Consider the following 8609-nt stretch of genomic DNA (forward strand, 5'->3'; position numbering starts at 1 on the left):
CAGAATTTTACAAGTGTGTATTTTTACATAAAGCATTTTTTCCTCTTAAGATATTTGCTGATTCCTAAGCTGCACAGAATGAGATGCTCAGAAACCAAGCAGAAGGTGGGCTGCAGAGAAGCTAAATAAGCAGCGTGTTCCCCAGTGTCATGTTGTCATTAACAGCAAATATTAGAGGTCAAGGCTCAAAAAATAGGGGTCCTGGAAAATGTACAAGTCTTTCAGCTGAGACTCTCAAATGACTTTGGGAGTAAGTTCAAACCAAAATAAGCCAGACCTAATTAAGACTGGAAATGACCTTAATCCCAGATTTGATTACAGAAATCTGGCCCTCCCACAATGGCTGGTGGAAGAATGTACTCTTTAGGAAAGGATAACATCAAGAGACAGTAAATTTTCAAATTAGATATCTGACTTTCATACAAAGGTGCCAGACATAACAGGAGCAGGGCCAATGACCAAAAACCAAGCAGTGAAAAAACAGACAACAGGGAAAGACCTGAAGACAACTAGGTTTGACATGATTGGAGACAAACTTTGAAATAATTATTATTAATGTTAATTAGAAAGATGGACAGTTGAAGTAGTTTATCAGAGAAATACAATTTATAAAGAGAATCAGATGAATCAGTCTAAAATTGAAAAATAAAAGAGGTAAAATTAAAAACAGAGATTGGTATGACAGCAATTGAGACAAGGAAGAAAATAGATTTGTTGAAAATCTTCATCCTGAAGCATGGGGGGAAAAATCATAACATGGGAAAAAATGAGAAAATATGGAATATGGTGAAAAGGTCAAAATATGTATAATCAAAGTTTTTAAAAGAGAGGAAAGGGAATATATTGCAGAATATGAAGAGCTACTGAAGTTTTTCCCCCCAAAGATGGTAAAATACATCAAGCTGCAGATTCAAGAACTCCCAGTGTAATAAAAACAAGGAAATAATACACTTAATTACATTCTAATGAAACTGCCACTTGCTAAAAACAAAGGGGGAATCTTAAACACAGCCAGAGGAAAACCATACATCTCCCTCAAAGGAGAAACAGTAAATAGCCTTCTCTATTGAGAACCACGGGGTCAGAAGGTAATGCAATAAAGAGCAGAAAGAAATCAACTACCAATTCACAATTTTATAACCATCAAAAATACACTTTGAAAGTGAAGCTGATATAGAGGCATTTTCAGAGAAGCAAAAACTGAGAGAATTCTTTTACCAGCAAATCTGCTCTAAAATAAACCCTGAAGGGAGTTTAGACAGAGTGAAAATGATTCTAAATGAAAGAGCAGAAATGCATGAAAGAATGAAGAGCAATAGAAATGGTCCTCTGTGGGCAGATTTATTGAGTACACAAAAGAGAAATAATAACAATGTCCTGCTGGGTTTATGATATATGCAGAATTAAATTACATGATGTGATAAGTTGTGTCTGACTCTTTGGGACCCCATGTATTGTACCCTACCAGGTTCCTCTGTTGATGGGATTTTCCAGGCAAGAGTATTAGAGTGGGTTGTCATTTCCTCCTCCAGGGGATCTTCCTGACCCAGGGATCCAACCCACACCTCCTGGATTGGTAGGTGGATTCTTCACCACTGAGCCACCTGGGAAGCCCCCAAAATTACATGACAGTGATGACATAAATATCCAGAGGGATGTTAAGTGGAATTACTGTATTCTAAAGGTCTTCATTCTTTGGGAAGTGATAAGGTTCTAATGTCAAACTATCGTGAGATAAGGATATATGTTCTGTTCCCTAATATATGCATTAAACATAAATGAATTACATTCCCAAAGAGAAGGACCAGTCTTATTCTCATCTGCAGAGAAACACAGATAATTCTCAGCTTTGTGAACTGTGTCAAAGTTAGTTAGATGTGCTTTTAAACCACTCGAGGAGCTTGTGGAAATGTCTGATGTCCTGTGCCCAACATCAGTATTTAGGGTTGAGATTTGAGAAGCTGCATTTTTATTAAGCCCTAGACTTTGGGGCTTTCCAGGTGGTGCTAGTGGTAAAGAACCTGCGTGCCAGTGCAGGAGATGTAAGAGATGAGGGTTTGATCCCTGGGTCAGGAAGATGCCCTGGAGGAGGGCACCGGCAACCTAGGCCAGTATTCTTGCCTGGAGAATCCAATGGACAGAGGAGCCCGATGTGCTACTGTCCACAGGGTCACAAAGAGTCAGACACGAGTGGAGTCTTAGCACACTCGCAGACTTGTCTTTGAGGGAAATAACCTGTTGTGTAGAATGGGAGGATGATGCACGAATGAGGACAAATGACAGCCCGTAGTTTAGTTCTCGGAGCTCACCCAATACACGTGCTGAAGCATCTGCAAAGTGACTGTCTCCGAGGACCTTTGCCCTCATGCAAACAGCCCAGAGTCAGAGGTCTGCCCTCATTTTAATCACTCCAATCTCAGCAACTCTGCACAGACCAGTTGCAGGTAGGATCCAAAGCAAGCAAGGGTCCACTCACATACTCCGATATTTACTTTCAGGCCTAGCTCTAGTAAAGAGAGTTACACCAGGCTGGCTGTATCTAGTCCAGGACACCGGCTCCCCTGGGCTGTCTGCGCGCCGGGCCAAGGCCCTGCTGTATGCGGATCACAGATGGGGGAGGCGCTGTGGTTTCAAGGCCAACAGCAGCTGGCCTGTTCACTGACTCCTGGTCTCCCCAAGGGTCCCGGCCCTGGTCAAGCGAAGGTGAAATGGGGATTTTTTCCTGGAACAGGAAGGGTCTTGCCAGTCCTGTGGTGTGAGGGCCTCTTTCTGTGACAGCTCCTCTGTGTGCTGGCTGTGTCTCTGGAGTCACAAAGGGGGACCTGAAAGGGGTCACCAAGGCCAAGCCGGGGGTGATCGAAGACCTGTCCTGCCTCGGGCTGCCTGGGGGACATGCCCATGGCTGTGAGGGTCTCCTGACAAGCCGCATGGGGTTGGAGGGGCAGCTCCAGAGTTCCTGATCAGCACCAAGGCCCAGAGCCCCAGGACTGACCCTGGGAGGTGGTGGTGGCAGGGAGTCTGGCCACTCTAACATTGCTTATTATACCAAAAAAGATAAAAGAAGAAGAAGAAAGGATACAGGTAGTAACTTTCCCCTTTTATCTTCTTCCATTTTTACGTTGTTAGACTTTTTTTTTTTTTTTTTAGCAGTTTTAGCTTTATAAAAAAAATTGAGCAAAAATTACGGAGAGCTCCCGGATACCCCCTTTATCACCCGCTACCTGTGCTTGTCCTTGCTATTAACCATGACAGTAGTGTGGAATGTGTTACAGCTGATGGGCCAATATTGGCATGTTATTGTTCGCTGAGGTCCATAGCTGACCTTAGGTTCATTCTTTGTGTTGTATATTCTATGGGTTTTCACAGTCATAAAATAGCATTATCCACTTGCAGGATTGTACAGAATATTATAGTTTCACTGCCCTAAAAATCCACTGAGCTCTGCCTATTCATCCCTCCCTCTCCCCAAACCCTGGTAGCCATTGATCTTCAGATCTATATTCTCCACAGCTTTTATCTTCTCCAGGATGTCATATAGTTGGGATCATACAGTATGTAGCCTTTTCAGATTGGCTTTTTTCACTTAGCAATATATTTTTTAACGTTCCTCCGTGGCTTTTCATGGTTTGATAACATTCCATTGTCTGACTGTACCACAGTTTTTATCCATTCACTATTAAAGGGTATCTTTGCTTGCTTCCAAGGTTTGGCAGTTATGAACAAATCTGTAACCATTCATGGGCACTTAAGTTTTCAACTCTTTTAGGATAAATGCAAGGAGTACAACTGCTGGATCATATGTTGGGAGTGTGTTTGGTTTTGTAAGAAACTATACCCAACTGTCTTTCAAAATCTCTTTTGCCTTTTTCAGGACTTTGAAATTAATTTCTATTGTACTTTCCAGACCCCCACAGTGCTTAGAGGGCTTCCCTAGTGGCTCAGATGGTAAAGAATCTGTCTGCAATGTGGGAGACCTGGGCTTGATCCCTGGGTTGGGAAGATCCCCGGGAGAAAGGAACAGCTACCCACTCCAGTATTCTGGCCTGGAGAATTCCATGGACAGAGGAGCCTGGCAGGCTATGTAGTCTATTGGGTTGCAAAGAGTCGGATGAGACTGAGCAACTTTCACTTTCACAATTTTAGAGATAGGCAATTAGAACAATTTTAAACAACAAAACAAAAAACTGGTAGCACTGGGAATGTCATTGTGAATTCACAAAAGTCCAGGAGAAAGAGTAAAACTCTAGAAGCCTCCAGAGGGAGGAAGCTGATCTCAAGCTCAGGACCAGGGACTCAGAGCACCTCCCTGGAATGAAGCAGTACCTTGAAGCTTGGGAGATTTACTCCCAACAGGGAGGGTGAATGACAGGCAGTGTACACGGCATAGGGCAGAATAAAGACCTTTTGGACCTGCAGGGTCACAGACCTCTTCTCTGGGCCCTTTCTCAGGAAGCTGTGGGAGGAGGATGTGCTCCACCAGCAAGGGGTGGGCCAAGAAAGATGCCGCCACGGGACACCTCGATCGGGATGTGCAAGATCCTTCCCGAGGGAGGGGCAGAGGCCCCGGCATGGATCCGGAGCACAGAGAAAATCAGGGTCATGGCTCTGAAGCAGGTCTTGAGGGCAACCATTCCCAGAGCGATGCGGCCAAGAAAAACATGAATTGCCCCTTGCGTGATGGTGTGACCATTCTGAGAGGTCGATTTAGGCAGGACAGAGAATTTAGGGATAGATTAGTGATTGGCACATAGAAAGCTAAGGAAGCGGGAGAAGATCAAGGTAATTACTCATTATAGAGGCGGAAAAAAAAAAAAACAAAAATTTTAAAGAGAGGCAATTAAATTTCTCACATCACATAGCTCATCTGGGATTTTTTTTTTTTAATGTATTATGAGGTTTATGATATGATTCTACCAGGTTGATGGGGGAGGGTGAAGTGTGAGCAGGGCTGGTCTAAGAATGAAATCCTGAACATTTTTCTTTCTGCTTTAGGCTTTTTTTGCCATTTAAAAGTTTTTTTATTGGAGTATAGTTGCTTTACAGAGTTGTTAATCTCTGCTGTACAGCAGAGTCAGTCCGTTGTTCGTAAATATATATCCCGCTTAGGTCACCACAGAGCACTGAGTTCCTGCTGCTACACCGTAGCTTCTCATTAATTATCTCTTTTATATGGAGCAGTGTCTATATGTCAATCCCAATCCCTGCTGTTTCCCTTCATAATTTTGTTTCCTAGTAGGAAGGGAATGAACAAAGAACAAGTGACAGGGTAAACACTATATTTAAAAGACAGAGGTGAACACTCACACAAACACTAAAATTGCTGAAAACTGTTGTTATTGGAGAGTCGAAATCAGGCGAGGGGCTGGGCAGGGATCTACAGTTTTTCTTTATCAGCCTTGAATCCTCTACAGCTTTGATTTAAAATATATAATTTAAAAAAACAGGTATTTTTTGAGTAGATTTTACATAGTTTACCAAACCAAGTTCATTTATTTCACTTGGTGTGCAGCAAGCCAAAATACTGAGTCACCAAGCTCTGTAGCAAAATAACATAAAATAAATAAAGTGAGGGGAGGCTCTCGCAAGGCAGCCAAGCAAAGACACCCAGCGGCAAAGAGCTGGGGTATTTATGGGATAAGGAATAAAGCAGCAGGGCGGGCTGAGCTCGGGGGAGCGTGGGGAGCGGTGATTGAAAAGGAGGAAAAGGTGTGGCCACCACTGTTCTGCGCAGGCGGAACGCGGCCAGAGGCCTCTGTGCGGGGCACAGACACTGGCGCTTGCCCAGCTGGAAGGCCGGCGGTCCCGTCCAGCCTCAACCAGCTCAGCGTGGGCTAGGCACAGCTGGCTCCAAGTTCCTGGAAAACATCTTGAGCAAACACCGTTTTTCGGTTACAGGCAGCTTGAAGGACAAGCAAGGTTTAAAACGACCTTGTTTAGTGAAGGCAGGTGTAACGGATTGAACCCTGAGTTTCACATATAAAGAAATGCTTTATCATTTTCCCAATTTCTTTCCTACTCAATGGTATGTTTTCGAGATTCAAGTTAGAAAGACTCAGTTTTAAACTTTTGTTCGCTGCGCAGTATTCCTTTGTAATGTTACTGCCGCCTTGTTTGATAATAGGCATGTGGGTTGTCCTCAAGTTTTCTGTCTTACAGACAAGTCTGCTACGAGCATCTTCCTGTGTGTGTTCCCCAAGTTAGATTCCTCAGACTGCCTTTGCTGGGTCAGAGGGATTCGCTGCTTAGTTTGTTTTGTTTTTTACTATTTATTTATTTGGCTGTGCCAGGTTTTAGTTGTGGCGCTCGGGATCTTCGATCTTCATTGGGATCTAGTTCCCTGACCAGGGATTGAACCTTGCCCCCTGCATTGGGAGTGGGGAGTCTTAGCCACTGGACCTCGAGGGAAGTCCAGTGCCTCTTAGTTTTAATGGATAATGCCAAATTGCCAAGCACTGGTCCAAAACAGCCATAGTAACAGCAGGGTTGTTTTTTTTTAATGTATCCGACTCAAGGTTGATTTTCTTTTCTTTTCTTCCTTGTTTTTTTAAGCTGAGAACTTTATGGTTGATCGCATCCACCATATGTCTGCTCAGCCTCTCTGTGCCCTCAATTTCTTCCACAAACACAGAGTGACTGCTCGATTCTCCAGGCCCTGGCTGTGACACTACACGGTGACGGAGGGTCCGAGCCCTGTCTCGAGAGCCCGAAGCTGGGAAAGAGACGCGAGAAGGGATGCTCAAAGTACAGGGTAGAGAGGGCTGTGGGGAAAGAAGGAAGAGCTGTGGGCTCACACGTCTCAGTGACCGGCTGGCCTTCTCCTCAGGACATCTTCATCTTGAACTGTCCTCCTTCCAGAAGCTCCGTCCGGGAGCCTCTGAGCCACTCATCTCTCAGTGCTCTCTCTTGGTCCCTCCCCAGCCCCAGTCTGGCAGAAAATCCCACAGCCTCCCCCTTCAGACAGATCCAGAATCTGTCTGCTTGACAGCACCACAGTGGTCCTGACCATCCCTGCCTCCACTGGGTTCTTGTAGATGCCTTCTCCTTCCTGGTCACCTAATTCTTCCCTGGCTACCTACAGACTGTGCCTCACTGGGCCCCACGGCTGTCATATTGCTCCACTCCTAGCTCAGTGTGGCTAATGGCTTCCATCTCCTCAGGGTAAAAGGCTATGATATTGCAAGCAGTTATGGACTGAAGGCTTGTGTCCCCCCAAATCCATAAGTTGAGCCCCTATGCCTAACAAATGGCATCTCTGGGAGGTGATTAGGCTTAGGGGAGGTGATGAAAGCAGGGCCCTCACGAATGGGAGCAGTGTCCTCCTGGAGTCCTGGGTGAGCTTGGGTCCCCCTGGGCCCCCTCCAGGTGAGGATACAGGGAGAGGTTGGCAGCCTGACACCCAGAAGAGGGCTCGCGGCAGAACTCGCCCAAGCTGCTTCCCTGACCTCGGACTTCCAACTGACAGAACTGTGAGAAAGAAGCGTCTGTTGTTTGTAAGCCATTGGCCCTTGGCGCTTTGTCGCAGCAGCCCAAGCTGACCACGAGCCAGGGGGCTGCAAGGCCCTGTAGAATATTCTTCCTCTCACGTTTTCTACCTGTCCTGGAGTCCGGTGCCAGGTTAGTGACGAAGAGAGACAAAGAGAGACACTCTATCGACGAGAACGAGAGGAGTTGCCCCTCAGACACAGAACAGCTGAGGCTCAGGGCCGAAGTCTTCTCCTCAGCCACCAGGTGGTCCCTGCTGTCCTAGTCACTGCCAACACTGGTACTCTCCAACAGGGAGCAGGTGGCATGTCCCTGGCTTGTTTGGAGTTTGGTACTGAATTATCATACCGTTTTGAGTGGCCTCTTTATATCTAGGAAGCAGGTTACAACAACTTCTTGTCTCCCCAGCGGGAGGGAAACACAAAATGACTCCCCTTGGTTACCCGGCTGGTGAAATGAGGGTGGACCCGACTCCTTCAGCCTCGGAGAAGTCAGTCTGGGCTGGATGGAGCGGCGTGTGGCTGAGAGGGCCTCGACGACGCTCCCAGACAGGCAGGTTCGCCTGCTTTAAGGCGCAGGGTCTCAGCTGCAGGGAGCAGAGACAGGGAGGCTGAGGACCGGGGGCCTCCCGACAGGCTGTCTGGACCAGTCTTCTCAGTGGGTTTCAAGCTCCAGGCATGGAGACTGCAGACAGAAGACAGAAAGCCAAGCAGAATTTTTCAGCTTCCAGGCTGCACGTCCAAAGGCCCCATGCTTCCTGCCTTTCCGTTTTCTTTCTTTGTTAGGGAATGTTTTGTGTTAAGTAAAGCCGACTTCCAGCAATGTGGATATTTTAGACTTTTTTTTTCAGGTTTTAGTTTTAATTTCACAAGTTATACAAAAACACATTCTTATTGAAATTGAAACAGTTTGGAAGTTTACAGGGTATAAATATTCTCCTCTCCCACAATTCCAGCCCGCCTTCTCATATGAAACACTATGATTATTTCCATATGAATTCTTCTAGACTCATTCCTATGCATGTACCTCTATAAATATGTGCGTGCAAATATATGTATGCGTGTATGTAAGACATGCATACATATAAAGGTTACTGTTTACTTACATTTTTCACAACATAGATGTCT

At 45.6% G+C, this 8609-nt stretch overlaps 1 long non-coding RNA gene across 1 annotated transcript; it reads left to right on the forward strand.

Moving 5' to 3' along the window:
• Positions 1-2734: 2734 nt before the first annotated feature.
• On the forward strand, positions 2735-7183 carry LOC133259856 (uncharacterized). Its single transcript, XR_009740540.1, has 2 exons — positions 2735-3081; positions 6550-7183. It is a non-coding gene; the product is annotated as an uncharacterized LOC133259856 (long non-coding RNA).
• Positions 7184-8609: the final 1426 nt, after the last annotated feature.

Source organism: Bos javanicus, chromosome 13 (assembly GCF_032452875.1).
Source record: "Bos javanicus breed banteng chromosome 13, ARS-OSU_banteng_1.0, whole genome shotgun sequence".
In the NCBI taxonomy this organism is placed as follows: domain Eukaryota; kingdom Metazoa; phylum Chordata; class Mammalia; order Artiodactyla; family Bovidae; genus Bos; species Bos javanicus.